The following is a 21516-nucleotide window of genomic DNA, read 5'->3' on the forward strand; positions in this document are numbered from 1 at the left end:
CCAGCACTTCTGACTCTTCTCAGGACTCCTAACATTTCCAATTCCAGGGCTTCCTTTTTGGTAATTTTCTGTGGGCTTGCCCGCCGCCCTATAGCAGAAATAATGGTACAGGGTGGCAGGGCTATGCAAAATCACATATATATATACACGTGATTTCGCAATTCTGGGTAGGAGGCGCACGCCCTACTAGCACCACCATTGGCGGCTTCAGCTGTTGATTACCGGGTCCCGGCTGGTGATTCCCCTCCGGCTTTTTTACTGGACATGTTTAATTGCAAAAAGTAAAAAATATTTTTTTTCTCAAAATTGTTGGTCTTTTTTTGTTTATAGCTCAAAAAATAAAAAATGCACAGGTGATCAAATACCACTGAAAGAAAGCTCTATCTGTGGGGAAAAAAGGACATAAATTTAATTTGGGTGCAGTGTTGCATGACCGCGCAATTGTCAGTTAAAATAATGTAGCGCCATATTGCAAAAAATGGCCTGGTCAGGAAAGGGGGTAAATCCTCTGGAGGGCAAGTGGTTAAGCTGTACCTGAAGTTCAACTTTAAAGTGGAACTGCACTGTATTTGATCACCACAAACCAAAAAATTTAATTTATTGTTAATATTCAAAGTAAACTCATCCATCCATTCATGTCTCCACGCTTTATTTTGCCAAGAAAACGTTTTGAAAAAAATTCCCTGGCATTTCTGGCAGTGGCCATCTTGAGTAAGGGCAGATGAATATTGTAGCATCTACTTCCTGGAATCCATCTGCCCTTAGCACAGACATTGGCTGAGCTGAGAACCCTCTGTAACAGCGTATACCCAGAGATGGACGCGGTTCAACCATCTTGGCTTCAACCTCCATCTTGGCAAAGGGGTTAACCTTCCTGACAAACATATCTCCCCCCTCATTCTCCCCATTCCTCTCTGTTTAGCCACAGGGACATCTGGTTGTGGGTCACTGGCAGGCTAGAGCCAGCAGGGAGCCCAGAGCTATAAAACAGCTCTCTGAGTCGGGCCTAGCTGTCCAAAGAACCTGTGCAATTTAACACCTCAGAAGAGATAAGGCAAGCTTTCCCAGGAGTTGAAAGAGATTCCAACCTAATAAACCTAACTCAGTGTAGGTGACAGAATCAGATAACCTTTGTTAAAATCCATCTTTCCCCTATGTTTCATATCTTGGAATATGAGAGACTTACATAAAAACCAGGCATACCCTCAGATGGGCGATGAGCAGGCGAACAGTTTGATGGGTCACTCGCCTTGTCTCGGACACATAGGAAAGCAGACAAATAGATCTTGTGAACTGTTCAGTGTATAATTTCTATCTAATCAATCCTCAGACTTGTCTGCATAATAATCTAACCGCGGGTGGAATGTCACTTGTGCAGATGGAAAGTTATGGGCCAAAATATGAGTTACGGGAGATTTTGGCTCTAGTTGAGGTATCCACCCATACCTCCACGCCCTAAGCGGGGTATTGGTCCTTGACTTCAGAGACACCCCTGCTAAGGAATACAAAAAAGGCTGTCAGGCCTAAGAGTGGGAGTTGAAGACGTCTCCCGTTTTAACATCAATACCACTTGGGGAGACCCGTGCCCTTTTGCTCTGAAACTTGGATCTGCTAACCCAGGACTTTGGCAAGTACCTTAACCCTTTCACCTCTCTCTGATATCTCTTTGCTGTGCTGTTGGTCTCTGTATATATATCTTAGTTACATCTTTTTCTGTAAATATTTTTATTGCACCCGTTTGACCTTTTAGTAATAAATCTTTCCTTCTGAAAGTGTTGAACTGTTTCTATAGCGCTTTATTGCAATTTACGAATTCCTGCCTCTAAAGAGAACGCTACTATGTTTGTTCAAACATCTGCATAATCGGCCTGCGGTGACCGTATTATGCAGACGATTATCGCACCCATTATAGTGTTTTAGCTGATATCGCCGAGTTTCCTCTTTCTCTGTACAAAAAGGAGTTGGTGGCAGTGTGAAGGGTTAATTGCATAATTAACCTGACCCAGTAACAATCGCTCAGGCTGCCGGTACATCGATTGTGGTCCAATTAGCTGGAAAATCGTTGTGCAGGGTGTACCTGGGTGTGGCATTGTTACGCACGTGACATCGCGGTTTTAAATCGGCTAGTCCTTCGGTCATGAGTTTGGTGAGAAGGTCTGGGGTTTGACGCCGCGATCGTGACACTCTCCCCTCCTGAAGACGGCTGGGATGTATAACATCATTTGCCTAGGCACTGAAACCAGGAATAACTGAAGAAATGTAAAAAAATATTTAAAACAAGTAAATATGATATGTTTTTCTATTTACTAATGCTAGCAGCATAAGGATTAAAAATAGTCAATGTTGTTTGAGAGTGAAGTTCCACTTTAAAATATAGAAAATTTCTTGAAAATATATGTAAACCCAAACCCTTATTTTTTCAATTTTGAAGAGTGGCGAAGGGTTAGAAACCTGTTAGTTTTTGTTGCTGTCTGTCTCCATGTTAGGGAAATTTACCTGCCCTATTTGTCCTTGAGATCCTTGTCACCAGGAATGAAATTGAATGAAAATCCAAAATTTTGAGTTAATTAAAACAGGAAAAGGGACACATTATCCCCCACTTCTGTCTCAGACAGGAAATGAAGAGAAAACTCTCTTCTGTCTCAGACAGGAAATGAAAAGCAAAACAAACGAAAAAAAAAAAATACAGGGAACTATTCTCTACTCCATCTAAACCAAACAAACTAGCTTTAGACATACTTTCATTTGATTAATTGTATTAGGTAGCTAAACATGATGTCTAAACTAGTGATGAGCCGAACTGCTAGGCTTTGACGAACTTTAAAGAAATTTGTATACGGAACCCAAATGCCAATATAATCAATGGAAGCTAAATCTGTCAAATTAAAAGGGAATTGTGTAAGTGAACCCAACATTTAAGAAGACCGTGTTAAAGATCATATTATATATGGCAATTGCTCCACAAGCTGCAGCCTTCATATATATTGTCCCAGTGGCAGTCTTAAAGTGGATTTATACAGTTTATCTGTAGGGATGGGCTATATGTTTGAGTCGAAACATTGGATGGTCATGTGTTTGCTGGACACACGAACATCTGGGGCATTCGGTGGGCTGTTTGCCCGCACGCCCCACAATGCAATGCGCTCTAGTGGCCTGGGGCAATGCTTTGGCCAATCACAGCTGAGTTTACAGTAAGAGCCATGATTAGCCAAAGTCTTGGGGACTTTGGCCAATCATGGCTCACGGGCTAAGTCCACGCCCCACACTATATAAGGCTGCTTACACAGCAGCTTTGTGTAGTGTGTTAGTGGAGTTAGGTGAGGTTAGTTAGTGGTGTGTTAGGAGACAGTTATTGAGTATAGTGCAGTGGTGTGGAGCAGTGTTGTGATGTCAGTGTGTTGTTTTTACAACACATCTGCATTAATGCTGTTCCCAATTTTTTTTTTCTTTGTGAATTTTTTTTTTTTCGGCATCAGGTTCTGTTGCTGCATTCTTAGTGTTCCCGTTTTGTGCCACAGGTGTTTCTCGATCTGCATCCAAATTTTTTTTTTTGGCTGCAGCACTAAAACCATTTAGGGGCATCATTTCTGTTCACCCTTCTGCGTTGCAAGTGTTCCTCCTAGTGCGTCAGCAGTGGCTCCCTTTTTTTTTTTACTTTCTTAATTTTTTTAAATTTATTGAATATTTTTACTGCTGAGGCCAAAAAAAAATTAAAGTATCCATAGTTACTGTAGCCCCTATTTTCTGTAAAAATAAAAATAAAACAGTTTATAGTGCACCAAGCACAAACATATTGCACCGAAGCTCCAAAATCCCATCCCACACTCAAAAATAAAGTTATATAAATCCCCTAAAAATCCTCATCATGTCCGAAAGGCCAAGAAGGAGAGGCAGCTGCTCACAGGTAGCTAAGAGAGGGCAAGCAGCCTCTGTGTCCATAGTAAAAAATGGTGGTCGTGGACATGGTGTATCCTCTGCAGGCAAGGCACGCTTGTCCTTTTTTTCTGGTCCTTGAGCCACAACATGCATAGGAGGTGGTGGAGTGGGTAACAAAGCCATTCTCATCATCCTCATCCTGTCACCCAGGCTCATACTATTTTGCCTTCCACTGCAGCTGCCGAAACGGCCTATTCCACAGGCTCATTGTCCACCACAGCTGCTCCTTCCATAGCCCCACCATCATGCACGGAGGAGTCACCGGAATTATTTGATTGTAGTGTCAGATACATGCTGCTGGAGGATGCGCAGCAATTTGAATGCTCCGATGTTGGTTCCCAAGTTGAGGAAAGGAGTGACGTGAGCCTAGAGAGAGGGGGTGCGAATGAGGAAAAAGAAATTGGCAGTCATGTCTCCTCAGCCGCAGCACACTGCCAATTTGGCTCCAGTGACAAGGAGGAAGGGGATGATGAGGTCACTGACTGTATTTGGGTGCCTGAGAGAACGGAGGAGGAAAGTGAGGTGGAGGCACAACTCCAACGAGGCAGGATTTCCTCCAGGGGCAGGCAAAAGGGCAGCCACCTGAAAGACCCTCATCCTAAAAAAGTGCAGACTTCTTACTCCTCATCTGGGATCTCTACCCCTACTATGAAACGTCAAGTCTTCTCAACAGCCTCCACTGATGGTACAGCAATGGGTGCCACAGGTCCTCGCACCCAATCTGCTAGCAGTACACCACCTGTTGATGTCAGCAAGCAAATTTCGCTACCCCAGTTGCTAAAAAAAAATACTGTGCCACCCATCCACATGCTCAGTGTCTAAATGCTAGCCTGGCCAAATTGCTAGCATTACAACTGCTGTCTTTCCAGCTGGTGGATTCTGCCTCTTCCGTGAATTTACAGAATGTGCTGTACCACAGTGGCAGGTTCTGAAAAGACAATTCTTTTCACGTAAGGCCATTCCAGCTCTGTACCATCATGTAGAAGGCAATGTTTTGGCTTCGCTGGACAGGGCGGTCAGCAGCAAGGTCCACATTACTGCTGACATGTGGTCCAGCAGGCATGGTCAAGGATATTACATATCCTTCATGGTGCACTGGGTAACTCTGCTAGTAGCTGGAAAAGATGCAGGACAGGGTTCAGTGCTGGAGCTTGTTCCTCCACCACACCTCCAAAAAGCTGGTGGTGATTTTGCCACATCTGTCTGCTCTACCCCCTTCTCTTCCTCTGTGGCCTCTTCTACTGATATGTCCCCTGAACCAGCAGTGCGCTGTAAGCATTGAAGGGGCTACGCAAGCAGTCAGGCTAAAAGATGCTTCAGCTGGTCTGTCTAGGGGACAGGAGACACACTGGGCCAAAGATTTTGTCAGCTCTGCAGGGGCAGGCTCAGAGGTGGTTGACGCCACGGCAGTTTGAGCCAGGAATGGTTGTATGCGACAATGGCACCAACCTTCTCTCCGCCCTCCAATAGGGACACTTGATGCATGTTCCATGTTTTGCACACGTCCTGAATTTGGTAGTGCAGTGTTTCTTGAACAGGTACCCAGGCTTTCAAGATCTTCTGAGGCAGGCTAGAAACGTTTGTGGCCATTTCCAGCGGTCATACGCGGCCAGTGAATTCAACCTGCCCACCAACCGACTCATTTGTGACATGCCCACCAGGTGAAACTCAACATTGGCAATGCTGCAGATGCTGTACACACAACAGAGGGCCATCAATGAGTACATGTGTGGATATGGCATAAGGACAGGCTCAGGGGAGCTTGGCTTCTTTTTGCCACGCCAGTGGCTGCTGATATAGGATGCATGCACTATCCTGTCCATTTAAGGAGGCCACAAGGATGGTTAGCCGCGACAATGCATGCATCAGTGACACTATCCTTTTAGTCCTTTTATCAAGGAGAGGGATCAATACTGGTTGGCAACTCCTCTTGATCCATGTTACAAGGGTAACGTTGCAGTTGCCTGACTGACATTTATCAAAATTAATCGGTCCTGAATCAACAGCAACTATCAAGTCCCTGATGCTGATGCAACTGATTACATTTGTTAGGGATCTGGGATCCCTTAAAGACTGCCTGTCCTTTTCCTGAATCCTGATTATGCTAGCTTCCAACAATGTTTTTGGTTTAGGACACCACCAACACCCAAGGGCCAATTTTTCTGCACACATCCTGTCCATAGAAAAGCTGTGTCAGGAGCCATAAACAAGGTGGAGACAGAAAGTGCAGTTAAAATCACACCTTTAATGAAATAGCAAAAATAATACAGTTCAGGAATGTAATAAAAAACAGAGGCCAGGGTTTGGATGCCAGAGCGGGTAACCAGATGAGCTGGGGTCAGCAAACCATAACTCAGTGTAGTCAGGAGCAAAAATCAGCGACAGGAATCGGAAGAGAAGTTAGCCAGATCGAATTGTACACAGGAACACACTGGAGATCATAGACCACTCAAGGGCAAGGAAGAAATGAGCTAAGCTGCTTAAAATAGCAAAAAAGGGCTGGCTGTAGGCTGGAGTAATGAGACACGTAATAGTATTTAGGAGAGTCACTGTGAAGACGAGAGGCTGGTAATTAATCGACAGCTGAGTGGGACGAACGTGGTGCCCGACCTCTGCTCTTCTCACTAACTTGTGACAAAGGACCAGCCGATCTCACATCGCAATGTCACTTGCGGAATAATGCCATTCTCAGTTTGCACCATGCATAAAGATTTTCCAGCTCGCGGGATCACAATCTAGGTGCCGGAAGCCTAAGAGCAACTGTCACTGGGTTAATTAATTAGCAATTAACCCCTTTAAACTGCCGCCTTTTTACCAAGATGGAGGAAAGTCAGACTCTTAGCAATAACGCCATGATTTTAGCATAAACGTCTGCCACACACGCTGTCACCACAAACAGGTATTTTCAGAGGATTATTATCAGCAGCACTCTTAAAGAGACAGGGATTCTTTAGTTTGCATTAAAAGCCTTAGAGATAGTTTTAACACTTTTCAAAATAGGATTTATTAATGAAAAGGTCAAAAGGCGCAATTAAAATATTTACAGAAAAAAGGTTACAAAGACATAAAGAGGACAATAACGCAACAGAGAAATAAAAGGAGGTGACAATGGAGAATACTTGCAAAGTCCATGTTTTAGCAGAGTCCAATTGTCCAAGCAAAAACGTTGCCATGGCTCTCAAGTCCGTTAATATGTTCCTTGGTTGATGATAAGCAAGAGCTTTCTTAACAGATCTTGTCAGTCCCTTTTCTGTGATATCAAAGGGGTGTGGACTGAGACCTACTGACCAATAATCCGGTTTAAGGGATGGGTACTGGGAGGCCACCACGTTTACAACCAATTCCTAAATACAGTTTTGGGAGGGAGGCTACTGCTTTCTCTCCTTTCGTATGTGCTAGGGTAGTCATGTATCACCTTGATTTGTTCAGGATGATATTCCCCATTCAAATATATACCTAATATTAATGTGTCCTGTTCCTGTTGAATTCTATGGATTATATATGGAATTGTTAGGTTGTGGAATAGACATTTTATAGCACACTCTGCATTCCTAGAGCTTAAATGGCCTTACAGGTCATGTGTGGCAGGCTTGACTGAGTTGTTATTGTTTTACGATAGCTCTAAGGGAAGAGTTTTTAATAGTTCCTGGAAACAAACATCATGCCAAGACTAATTAGCTGTTTACTGCTCTGACCAGGTCTGGATGCTGCATCTATTGTTTTAGTTAAGATAAGAGGTTCTTTTGAAGCTTGTTAAAACTTACAGCTACAAATTCCACAGTTTTCGAGAGGAGGGAGAGAGGAAGGTCACTGCTCATGAAAACAAAATGGCTGAGACCTTAACAAGATAGCTGTCATGGACAGCTTCCATGTCCCTATTGCGCACAATCATTACACTGAGCAGCTTCTGAGCACTGAAAAAAAAGAGCTGCTTATTAAGCAGCAGGAGCCCAGCCCTGACAAGCTGCTACTAAATCCAGACCAGAAGGGATTATTAGGCAAGTGCACTTATGTTCAATAGTTTACTATTATTGCCCATAGCTTCTGGGTATGCATAATATTCTTCATTAGCCATAGCCATTAGCTCCTCCATGCGTTTATGATTTATTTCAGCAACCCATTCCCGGATGGAGAGGCTGATTGTGAGTTCTAGTGCCACACAGCTGGTGAAAAGCTGTATTTCAGGCTGATTTGACAATGGTTGGAGGATCTCCCCATCATTGCTGATCTTGTCTTCAGGATTCTGACACCAAGACAGACGCCACATTGTGATCATCTTCAGGGGCCAATGCAACTGAACTCTGCTGCAACATCTATCCTGAGGTCCCTTTTATTAACACTATACCTATATATACTAGATTATACGTGCACAATTCCACCAGGACTCATGTTTGGCCATTTGTACATTGGATGGATGTAGTATTAGTAATCATTTCTTATATAAAGCTTGTATTATTTCCATACTAACGTGCCTCTGTATACTTCTGGTTAGTGTTATATGCTGGTTGCAGTAGCTCGTCTGCTTCTTATTACTTTGATTAGATTACTGCTTAATTTCCCAGGAAGGGAATCTCCTCTATTCACAGAGGCCCTGTCTTGGGTGAAGGCACTGCCAACTTTATTATCAAACCCACTCTTCCTTTTAGCGAAGGTTCTGTTTCTCTTCTTTACCTACAGGGTTAGCACACTATCTTGTTAGGGGAGGGTCATTTCTCATAAACCCCCAAAAGAGGGTTACATTTTTTTTTAAAGAACATAGACCCCAAAGGTCCCCCCAACATACAGCACATAGTAGACCCTAAGGGTTTGCTATGTGTTGTGGGGGGACTTTTTGACGGGTCTGTGTGCTGTAAAACAGCAATGCAGTTTTACCCACTGGTCATTTTTTTCTTAGTAAATGTCCGTAGATTGTAAGCTCGAAAGAGCAGGGCCCTTGACCCCCTCGTGTTTTGTTTTGTTACTGTATTGTCTCATGTTCTGTTCCCCACTATAATGTACAGCGCTGAGCAAACCTTTTAGCGCTATATAAATACTGTATAATAATAAATGTCACCTTTGCTGTAGTACATTCTACAGCAAGAATGAAAAAAAATTAATCAGGGGCCTCCCTAAATGCATACCAATATCTTTGAGCCTGGTATGGATTTTAAAGGGATACCTCACGCAAAAATAACAAAAAAAAGCACTTAGTTATAGATGTTTAGGGTGACTTCATACAACCAGCCTGTCTGATCCAGAAAGAAAGGGGAGGGGCAAAGTGCGACTCCACTCCTGAACCATTGTTGATGAGGAAAAGAGCCTCATCTCTACAACCCTTGCCTGGTGGTTGTAGGGATCTGCAAGTGGAGGGCTTATCCGAATCTGGAATTCCTCTTTAATAATAAGGGGGCCCCCAGATACCCCCATGTGATAAAGTATAGGATATGTAGTACCCCTACTCAAAAAAAGGTGTCACCTAGAAATAAAGACACTGAAATGTTTGACAAGTCATTTATAAAAAAAAATCAAAATCCCCAAAATGTCCTGAATTAGAGCCTAGAAAATTGCAATTTGCCACTGACTCGTAGGGTCCAATCAAGTGGTGTATTTGTTTTTGTGCTGCACTAGGCAACATAAAAATTGCCCCCCCCCCAAAATAAAAAGAGATAGAGAAAAGAAGAGAGACATCTAGGAACGACAGTCGGACACCCTCCAGCAGCCCCAGGTCTGTCGCAGATGACTCCTCTTCTTTACACTGTGCTCAGGAGCTCCTGCAGGGCCTCACCTGCATGGAGAGATGGAGATGTACTGCGTTGCTCCAGTACTTACCGGCACAGTTCACAGAGTGACATCCTCTGGGCACCACTGAAGCCATGATCAGGACTGGGAAGGTGAGTCTGACACCATCCAGCAGCCTGCAGCCCACAGCATCTCGTGGATCCCAGCTCCTGCTGCGCTTGTGCCTCAACTGCTCCCCATCCTCAATCACCAGCTGTCGCTTCCGTCAGGAGGTGGTGCTGCCTCCATGAAAAATGCAGCCAATGGCAAACGCCTTGTTTGCCTTGCGGCAAATGCGCCCCTGACAACGGTTATGCTTTACCCTCTTACTTGGGGTGCAGAGTCCTTTCACTAGGAATTAAATAGACTAAGCTCTTCAGGACATCTAACACTATGTTCCCTTTTGAACACAGCTGACTCTTTAGCACCAGAGGAGTGGCAACAGCACACAGTCCTAGGATCTCTCACACAGTGTATACTAACAAATGTCCTTAGGTGATTGGATGCCTCCTTCCAATATCCTCCAGACACTTTCTCCCTGTGATGCCTGTCCAGATCCTCAGATGACAGGCCCCACAGTCAGCTTCAGCAACTTTCAGCAAAAATCAACCCCTCAACCAACCCAACTGGGACCACGATGAACAGCAAACACGTAACAGGCTTGCCCAGGGGGCAAAACAGCCCCCCTAGGCTATGATCTCCTTCTCAGGGACAAGATTCTTCTGCTCCAGGTCTCAGACTATTTGTACACCTTCCCTTCAACCATCTGTGCACTTTCCCAATGGGATTGGCTGAGACAGTATAAATATTCGTGCTGTCCATTTGCCTATGTTCCAGAACCATCCAGAGAATTCTGGATTGCAGTAGAAGCAATCAAACCGGCAACCTTTAAAACACAGAACAGACCTAAACAATCACATACAGCCACACTTATTACAGTGAGCCAAAACTAAATGTACCTAAACCTAGAATCTAACTAGGTGCATGCTACACACTGTCAAAGCCAAAGACCCACCAACCCCCCAATGGTAACACTAGCAGAATGACAGCTTTGTGAGCTGCCATCAACCATATAAAAGAAGGGGCAGGGATATTGGTGATATCATTGCCCAAATATGGTCTTGTGCCTCATTGACATGCCGTGACCATGCCAGGGAATGGGCCATACTAGTGGTCGGTAAAGGTGCAGCAAGTGCAGCTGCTTCCTTAACAGCCAATGACAGGCCATAAATGTTCAGCGTTTGAATGAACATCTGAGTTCATCCTTAGTCCAAACCTAACAAAGACAAAAACATACATTAAGCTCTTTTTCACATGGCAGTAAAAAAAGTTTTTACAAGCATTTTTTTAATTTACAGATCTGAATGCAATTGCATTGTTTTCAGTGGAGACATTCACACAAAGGTAAACATTACTGCGTTCAGATCCATAAATCTGCATCTGAGGACATGAAAAACCAACAGGACAATTTAACGCATTTAAAAAACAGATTTAAAGCAGGTATAATTTAACACGGGAACTTTTGTTGTAGTAAACATCAGTAAAATTTTTTAGATTATGTGAAGGTACCCTTTCACTTTTTTTTTTCAACAGATGTAGTAGTTGGTAAGGGCAGTCCTAGAAAAATGATGTACATTTACAAGATTATCTGAAGGGACTTTATTGTGAAGAAAAAGAAACATAACACCTGTTTATTTTTACTCAGTGGAAGTTGCTGTCACCAAAGTAGTGATTCAGACAGCAGTTTCAGCTAAAAATGCTTTTATGTGTATTTTTAGGGTTTATAATCTCCTAAATCTATGACAATAGGTAATGAAGAAGAATTACAGTATCTCATGGACCAGGGAAAGGTACCCCTGATGTACAGTATATGTACCACTTGATGAGAAGCTTTGCTCTAGAGCAGGAGTCTCCACATTTTCAGTACCACAGGTCCACAATGTATATTTTACAAATATTTGTGGGTCAAAAAAATCTCAGTACCCCCTTGCTGCGTATACATCTTTTCAGGTTTTCTAGGCAGTCATTTAATTTTACACACGAACTACATAGTTAATAACACTGCCTCCTAACTTATGCAAGCTCTCCTCTGGCCTCTCCCACAGTGACAATAACCAAGCATACTTTGAACTGAGCCAGGAAAGAGAAGAAGGATCACATATCTGTGATCTGGGCAGCAGGTCTGTGAGTATTCACATTTAAATGAATTGTTTTCTATAAGCACTGAATAGCAGACATTGCTTGTATTGTTTTATAATTGCTCTAGGAAATCTATAATGAAATGCAAGAGGTTTGTGATCAGCTGAAGGCAGGGTGAAATATCACTTTATTTGCAGGACGCAAACACCACACAAAACATAATGTCTATTTCTATCAATACAATGAGCAATGTACTGGAACCCACAACAGTCATTTCTTGTTCTGACAACTCGAAGCTGTGAAGGTGAAATATGTGTAAGCTTAAGTAAGTTTAACAGAGTTTAGAAGGGTGTAAATAACATGTGCTTTCAATTAACTTTTTGCTTCTAGCTGGGGCTGTGTTTACCAGAGAAGAATCCAGTGTGTAGTAAATAAAAGGAGAGGACTAGCATGCATAATCCAACTGCCCTCAGGGTAGAGAGCCATGGATCTCCCTCTTACGCTCACATGTGTGTTCAGGGTCAAATCAGGGCAACAAAATATCCGCATGTTTTGTGCAACATTCGGCCTATGGTTACCCACATTGCTACCCTCCACTTGTGGGCACTTTTTTAGGATAGTGTTTTGACAGATAGTGGAACACTGCCCTGACAGCAGGGTTGGTGAATGGGCTTCTGCAATCAAAGACCATATGATTCCATCCCTACTGTGCAAGCATGAACCATCCAAGCTCAAAAGTCACTGCTATAGATTGGAAGCTGGTGCTGGCTAATCAGCAGGGGAACAATAGCAATCAAAATATAGTTTTTTAACCACTTGCCCTCCTGAGGATTTACCCCCCTTAATGACCAGGCCTCTTTTTGCTACTCAGCGCTGCAGTAATTCAACTGATAATTGCGCGGTCATGCAATGCTGCACCCAAACAAAATTTACGTCCTTTTTTCACACAAATATCGCTTTCTTTCGGTGGTATTTGATCACCTGTGCGCTTTTTATTTTTCACGCTATAAACAAAAAAAGACCAAAAATTTTGAAGAAAAACAATATTTTTTACTTTCAGCTATAAAAAATATATAGTAAACTTAAAATTAGTTATAAATTTAGGCCAAAATGTATTCTGCTACATGTTTTTGGTAAAAAAAATCCCAATAAGTGTATATTGATTGCTTTGTGTGAAAGTTATAGCATCTACAATCTAGGGTATAGATACTGCAATTTACACCATTTTTTTGCTATACAGCGCTGCTCTAGTTTAACGGACAATTGCGCGGTCATGCAATACGATACATAAATGAAATTTACATCTTTTTTCCCACAAATTGAGCTTTCTTTTGGTGTTATTTGATCGCCTGTGCGATTTTTATTTTTTGCGCTATAAAAGACAAAGCCTGACAATTTTGAGGAAAAAAAACAATATTTTGAACTTTTTGCTATAAAACATGTCCAGTAAAAAAAAATTTAAAAATCAAATTTAGTCATAAATTTCTGCCAAAATGCATTCTACGACATGTCTTTGCTAAAAAAAAACCCAATACGTGTAAATTAATTGGTTTACGTGAAAGTTATAGCGTTTACAAATGGCGGGAAAGATACTGGGATTTAAATTTTTTTTTATACTAATAATGGCAGCGATCAGCGACTTATAGCGGCGATCAGCGACTTATGGCAGAACTGCGGCGGACATTCTGACACTGGGGGGGAACTGACTTGGGGTCACTGAAATCCCCAGTGACACCATTACAGTGATCAGTGCAAAAAAAATACACTGACACTGTACTAATGGCACTAGGGAGGAAGGGGTTAACTTTATTATTCAGTGAAAGGGTTAACTGTGTGAGGGGAGTGTTTTACTAGGGGGCGGGGGTGTGTACTGCAGGGAACACCGCTGATCGGGAGAGATAAACTCTTCTCTCCCGATCAGCCTGTCAGGAGCTGTCAGGGAACTGACAGAGAGCAGAGCTACTGCAGCCCTGCTCTCTGTCAGTGATTGCCGCTAATCGCTGGGACACAGCCGGTAACGATCGGCTGTGACCCGGCAACTGACATCTGCGGCTGTGATCGGCGGGACAGGTAGGGCGGAGGCCGTCTCGCACGCGCCCCCTACCTGTTTTTAAAACACACGTTTTAAAACGTGGTTTTGCCCAGCCGTGCCGCCCTGCTAACGTATTTCTACAGTGGCTGGGCGGCATGTGGTTAACTTGCTTCTTACAACAAACAGTCCAGCAGAGAAATCCTTCCCTTTCATTTGTTTTCTTCCTTTTCACAATATATTAGGTTATAAGTTCTATAGCGCAAACTATAAAATAGATCAAGAGGAATGCGGTTAGACCCGTCCTTTTTTATCATTGTATATTTAAAGGATAAGTTCACCATTCAGGAAAAATATTAATTGCACATAATGTTTGCAGAAAAAATGTGCAGAAGCCTGCAAAGCATTTGCACTTGTGATCAGTGGATTGCAGGTGTAATGTCAGGCTACTGCAGGCACATCCCCGTCTTTCTTGCCCATACCTCTGTATGAGCTTTTGGTTAGAAAGGTAGAGGAAGTGGCACTGAACTACAAGGATGGTCATCAGCACCCTCCATTGAGAACTACGAGTCCATCTGCCGTGGTGGCTCTTCATTTACAGATCCCCACACATCCGTATCGATATTGAATGTGAGAGGGGCTGCAGGGGTGAAGAACCCTTCCCATTGTCATGGGGGGGGAGGCTCATGAGGGTGAGGAGGGGGCTGGAACATGTTATACTCTAAATACGGGTGTAACATGTAACACTTTCAAAAGGTGAACTAAGCCTTTAAATTGTCAAGGTCCGCTTAATAAATTAGCGCCTCCTCTATGAAAATTGTGGCATATAGGAAAAAAATGGCAGAAAAAAATATTAGAGGGTGACATCACTAACCTATTACTTGCACAATTCTGAGTACCCCACATGTTCCAGCACAAGGCACAAAGATTGGGATACTGAGCTCTCCCTGAGATCTTGCTCGAAGGATTGTGAAGTCACCTTCACTTAGGCAATGCAGGCAAAAACCATTGGTACAGTAGGTATAATTGCAAACTTTTATCCCTGCAGGTTTTTTTTTCAATATTTTTTAATGCTGCTTTTAGTAATGGAGGGAAGGCCATGATTTATTTACACTGACCATGCTCTTGTGCAAGTTCTTCTTTCACAAAAAAAAGAAGCAATGATAAAAGTTGTTGTTTTACATGTCTGGAGTGAAGACACATGGTTAGCAAGTATTTTTAGCAGAGAGCAGGAGCTTCTTTTGGGCAACAAATGCACATAGGGCAGCCTATTGAAGTGAATGGGCTTCTATGTGCCACATGCATTTTTGCGATGAAATCATGCTTTGTGAGTTCTGAACAGAGGCTTTTAGCCAGTCCTTAGGTTAGCCAGTACCTTTTTCTTGTTTTTGAAAAGGTTATTGTTCAGTAACCTATGAACATTTAATCATAAATGTTGTACTATTTTTAAATACAGTTAAAGCTGAACTCTGGGATGACAAAAAACCCTTGCAGTGGGACACCTCCTGCACCGTAAGGGTTAAATGCTTGTTAATGCTAGCACCCCTTTTTATATGCCTGATATGTGCTTCTGTCACCATGTTATTGAAGTAAAAAATATCCTGTTCTCTTTGCATTCCTTCCTTTGTTTGAAATATCTGGTGATCCTGCCAGTGTCCTTGCTTTCCTATTTTAAATTAAAAACACCGGGGCATGAAAGCACATCCATCCCGGTGTGGTCAGTTTTCTTGTTTGCATTTTACTTTGGAGCACAGCCTGCCTGTATTCCAATAGTCAATTCCCATGCCCAGCTCTTCACTAGGAAGATCAGCATTCTACTCTTTCTCTGCCTCTTGCTGGCATACCCCCTTGATTGTGTGTTCTCCATTCAAGCTGCTACTGTCACACCCCCATCTTCACAAGGAGTTTCCACCTCCACCTCTCTAAGCCCCTTATGCATCTGAGAACAGAGGTCATATGATCACTTATAAAAACAAAGTTTAATCTGGACTGTAACTGATAATTGCTGCTGAACATCTTCAATTGTTGCTGCTGTATTATCCTTCTGCAGTGTGGACAGGGAAAACTGAATATTGATTAATACAGAAGCACAGCAGCCATCTTTAACCACCTCCCGCCCTATTGTAAAAAAATGGCCGAGCAGGAGCACTGTTATCCTGGGAGGATGTCATACGACATCCTCCCACTTGTGCGCCTAGTGTGCAATCTAGGGGGCGCACAGTGGTGAGATCCACTGGACATAGCAGAACACAGATCGTAGTGTACAAAAAAACTGATCTCCTCCGCAGAGTAGTACATTTACAACTTCAAAAAAACTCACCATACCTCTTACTAAATACCTTGGGTTAGCTACTTTCCAAAAAGGGGTCATTTTGGGGGGTATTTGTACTATCCTGGCATTGTAGGGCCTCAAGAAATGAGGCGATCAGTACATCAGGATTGATCAATTTTCAGATATATATCCTATAGTTTGTAGACTCTATAACTTTAACACACAGATTAAGTAAAATACACTGATATTGGGTTATTGTTGGGTTAATGTAGCAGAATACATTTTGGCCTAAATTTATGAAGAAAGATTTATTTGCAAAATTTTATAATAGAAACTAACAAAAATGGTGTTTTTTTCAAATTTTTCTGTATTTTTTGTTTATATAGCAAAAAATAATAAACAGTGATAGTTAAATTGAAAACCTTTTTTGTGTCAGTCAATGTTTGTAATTCAAAATAAAGTCCACAAAAATTACTCTTCTGTGTCCAACTTGCACCTCCACATAAATCTAGATAAATACCTCAAACAAATGAAAAAACTAAATAGTGCATTACCTTCAATAACAGCTGGTATATACTTTACCAAACAATAAGTATATACGTATATGTACAATTCAATAAAAAAACTTGATTTTTTTTTCTTGAATTTTACATGTCGGAGGGAGGAGGAGCTGATGAAGAAACGGTCTAATCTGGGGCAGACTGACAACTCATGGGGCCCCCGGGCAATAGGGGATCATGGGGCCCCTGTGTCCTTGCCCAAACTCAAAAAAGCCTATGAAAAAGGTACCAGGGGCATCTCATGGGGCCCCCTACTGACCCCGGGCCTTCGGGCACTGCCCGAGTTTCCAAATGGTCAGTCCGCCCCTGGGTCTAATGTGCTGATGAAGTGCTCTTTGATGTACATCAACTATTCAGTAATGAATCCTACCTGGCTACAATACCCAGTGAACTCTGCAACCGTCTATTGAGCACTTGTTACGTGGCGACTGAGAACTCCTCTTCTGAGACTCGAGAGAGCCAGCATGCTGTCACAGCAAATAGATCAATGAAGATTGAGGATTTGTGAGTTGCACACGAGGTACAAGCAATGAAGGAGAAAATGAAAAGAGACAGAAAACCAAAGTGAATAAAGGTCTCCCCAGTTTGCTCTGCATTGTCACTGAGGATGAGAAGACATAAGATGCTTGCCTAAAAAGTGGAACTCCACCTGTATTTACTGGAGTGAGAGTCCAGGGAGTGACTACAACACTGGAGTGAGAGTCCAGGGTGTACTCTACAAAGGCTTGCTATTACTCTAAGAGGGTAATTGTATGCATTTCAGCTATATAGAAGTGTTCACGGAGAGTGCACTATTTATTTGTTTAATTTTATTTATTTATTCTTATTTTCACTTTATTTATTTGTTTAATTTTATTTATGTATTTATTCATTTGTTTATGAGTGTGCATTGATTGTTCACATTTATTTATTTATTTATAGTGTGCACGGAGCGATTTCACGATTCACGTGTTGCTCACGATTTGAATCTTGTTTCAATTCAATTTTATTTTGCACTTACTTTTGTTAAGTATATACTTACTGTTTGGTAAAGTATATACCAGCTGTTATTGACGGTAATGAACTATTTAGTTTTTTCATTTGTTTGAGGTATACACTTTATCTAGATTTATGTGGAGGTGCAAGTTGGACACGGAAGAGTAATTTTTGTGGACTTTATTTTGAGTTACAAATATTGACTGGCACAAAAAAGGCTTTTAATTTAATTCACTTTCAGGGGTGAAAGTGTGACTTTTTTGGATTTTTGCGGGACTTTGTTGGATTTACACAGTTTGTTATAATTAAGTTTATTATATTTAATATTTTTTGGTTATATTTATTTGTGGATAACGAAATTATCTATTTATTTAGTGATGGTTAAATACCAAATGAAAGCTCTGTCTAAAAAAAGATATACATTTAATTTGAGTACAGTGTTGCATGACTGAATATTTGTCATTGAAAGTGTGACAGTGCTGAAATCTAAAAATTTGCCTAGACAGGAAGGGGATAAAAGTGTTCAGTGTTGGTTAATACCAATAGACAACTTTGCAATGCTTATTGATGTCTCCAGTGCAAAGGAAATTGATCCTGGAGGATGGTAATTGGCGGATGCAACAAAGCAAGGAGAAGTGTGTCAATAGGTTGCTGAGAGGAAAAGAGAGGACAGTCTTAAAGTTAGCGAGAGAGACAAAAAGACTTGGCTGCTGGCTGAATGGAACCCGGCAATTGGATGAGACCTCAGAGAAGCAAAGCGACTGCTCATCGCACAGGACGTTAGCTCAAAGACTGGAAACCTGCTTCCTGGGAGGGTGTGAAGTGTGATTTGGATGCCTGGTGAGATCAGAATGTACTAGAGCACCCCTACTGCTTGTAAGGAAGGAAGAGAGGGACTGCTTTAGCAGGTCTGAGAACTGAATCAGAGCATGTGTCTGAAGACCCAGAAGAGGGTGGCCTGGGTCTGGTAAGAGATTAACATTGCACAAGTTAATCTGTTGTCTCCTGGGAACTCTTTTGCTTTCTTCAAGGGCCCCAACTTTGCCGACCCATTTTTCTTTTTCATCATTCACTAGCCAGTGGGACAAAATGGGGACTGTTATAGCACGTTAGGACTGTTTTTAAATACTGTTGTTGTTACCACAATTCAGTTGTGTTAAATACTGATAGTAGGAATAGTGCAAGTGTTTAATCATATCTCTCAAAGTAACATTGTTGTCTTATTGATTGTTTGTATAAGTACGCATGCTAATCCTCTTTTCTTTTACGCTATGGTTGGCCTAATACATTTTTTAAATACCACAAGATGTGTCCGTAAGTGCTGGGTGAGAGAGGTGTGTTTGACATAACCTCAAACTAGCAGGAGGACAGTTCAAAACTAATGTTAGAAAGTATTATTTTACTGAAAGACTTATCGATGCTTGAAATAGACTTCGAGCAGAGGTAGTGAGTCAGTCAACAGCATGTGGATTATTTAATTCGGACAAACATAGATCTTAGCTAAGATAAAAAGAAACCAAAATCATAAATAACACAAAAAAAAAAATTGGACAGACTTGGTGATCCACTTGGTCTTTCTTTTGCTGCTGTAACTTTTCCATGTTTCAATGCAGAGAAATCGCTAAACAGTTCAGTGGTTCCTATATTTACACACACAAACATTTTGCCTTGCATTTCCATTTTAAACTGAATTGGTTGTTTTACAAGGTAAAGGTTCACATATACTTTAAGTTCCCTCAGCCATTGGCGTTCTTATCTCTGACACTCTGGATTGTGGAAGGACCCTTGCCTCCTTTGTGTAAAATGCAGGACTATTGATTTAGCACTGTATGTGGGTGCAACTGCTAGCTGCAGCACCTTAGAGAATATGCTTTTGGGGGACCAGTCACACAGCATGGAGGAAGGCTGCTAGAGCAAGGCTTAATGAAAGCTTATTCCACTAAGTAAGAGAAAAGGTCAAGAGAAAGATTTTATATGTTCATACTGGTTGTATACTAAATGTCTAAGTTAAATATTCGCTCAACTTTTATTACTTTTAAAAACTGGGCAGTAAGTTAAAAAGAAACTAGGCTTTGGTAATCTATTGAACTAGAAAAACTGAAAGGTAAGCCAAAACGTTTTGTGTTTTTTTTTTTTTCTTTTTTTTTAAATTTTAATAGATTAGGAAAAGGTCAGAATTCTCATTACGGGAGATTTCCCTCACTTCCTGTAATGTTGACTATAGGTATAAAGGGGAAATGCCTTAACCACTTGCCGACCGCAGATAGCCGAATGACGGCTTCACTGCGGCCAGCCAGTTCTGGGAGGGTCATATGATGTTCTCCCAGAACGCGCCCTCCCGTGCACCCCCGGGGGCACGCACTGGCGATATTAATGATCGCTGTGTCCTATGGACACAGCTGATCACATGATGTGGTAAAAGGCCAATCACAGCGGCCTTTTCCACATGATCAGTCGTGTCCAATGACACAGCAAATCACCAGTAAATGCAATTGCCGGTTATCCACTGCACTTTCCTCACGCTGTCAAAGTGAGACAGCGCTAAAAGCTGAAAATTGGCCTGGGCATGAAGGGGGTATAGGTGCCTGGTAGGCAAGTGGTTAAAGAGGCAGCAATAAAAAAAATCTCTGATTATGCATATGTTTATCATATTCTGTGACTACATTTCTGAGATGGGACACAAATTTACTGTAAAATAAAACTGTAAGATCACTTATTGTAATGTTTTATATTAAGTAAATGGTTGCCAATACATGAATGGGTCAATTTAAATGAATGCTTTTGGCCTTTACCCATATGGTAGGACACTGGTATGCATTACTGCCCAAAAGAGGCAGAAAAGAAGCCAAGCACCATGGGAGATGAAAGAGGCAAAATTCAGGCTGAACACAGATTTAAGATAGAGACAGAAGAAGTAGAATGGCAACTGGTTGTAGACAAGGAGGCATAAATAATGTCAAGTATAAGCTGATCATGGCAGGGGGAGTCGAAGGAAGAAAGGAGAGATGACGACTACAAAACACTGGGAGAGGCAGAGAAGAAAGCTACCTGGATAGAAAAGAGAAAGGAGACAAAATGAGACGTGAGCAAGTTCTGCATCAGGGAGAGTAAGAGAGAAGAGCCAGAAAGAACATGAAGAAAGAAACATGGGGAAGGAAAGAGATGGCGGATGGTGGAATGTTAAAGGACAGTGGTAAGTGAAAGAGCAGAGGAAGAGGGTAGATGAACATGTATACCTGGCGGCTGAATGCTTCAGCAGTAAAAACTAAAGTTATAATTTTTCTTTATAACACAAGGGTGGTTTCACAGCTGAACAGAGCCAGATTCCTTAAAAACGTCCTAGGGGTATGAATGTATAATACACAGTCTTGGAAATTTAATGTTTAGCCCAATGTACACAGTGCTGCAGTAGTTCATTGTAGTAATGGCAGCAAATGGAATAATAATGTGGGTGTATTGGTAGCCAGTGACGTAGTGCTTCTTGGTGCAGTGGTGGCTACTAGAGCATTGTCGAATTACCTGTTGGACCAGTGGTACTGGGTCTACTTGAAGTGAATTCATGCTAGCTTAGCCTCTATCCAGGCAATGTCATGCAAGTTAGTACATTTACATACTGCCTGTGTGGACATGTGTTTTGGATCTTGTTCCTTCAACAACCCAAATTGCTGAGGGCCATATGTCTGGACAGGGGGACTAATAGAAGAACTCTGATGTTCCTGGCAGCACGACATACTTGTTGCTCTCAACTGCTATAGGTGGCTAAGAGTCACAAATCCTACATTGGGGAACTTGAGAAAGTACAGAGAAGGGCAACTAAACTGATACGAGGCATGGAGGAGATCAGCTAT

The 21516-nt window shown here is 41.9% G+C and overlaps 1 protein-coding gene across 3 annotated transcripts in view; it reads left to right on the forward strand.

Annotated features, from left to right (window-relative positions):
• The first annotated feature begins 11804 nt into the window (after nucleotides 1-11804).
• ACSM3 (acyl-CoA synthetase medium chain family member 3) overlaps nucleotides 11805-21516 on the forward strand; it is a 74297-nt gene continuing 64585 nt past the window's right edge. For 2 of the 3 annotated variants that reach the window (XM_089669939.1, XM_089669941.1), the window contains exon 1: nucleotides 11805-11873. The gene's annotated coding sequence lies outside the window, so the exon portion shown is untranslated. Of the gene's footprint in view, nucleotides 11878-21516 lie in introns of all 3 variants that reach the window. The other variant, XM_089669940.1, reaches the window with a different exon arrangement.

This window comes from Staurois parvus, unplaced genomic scaffold, assembly GCF_062004578.1.
Source record: "Staurois parvus isolate SC_StPar_1 unplaced genomic scaffold, SC_StPar_1.0 ptg000084l, whole genome shotgun sequence".
Lineage (NCBI taxonomy): Eukaryota > Metazoa > Chordata > Amphibia > Anura > Ranidae > Staurois > Staurois parvus.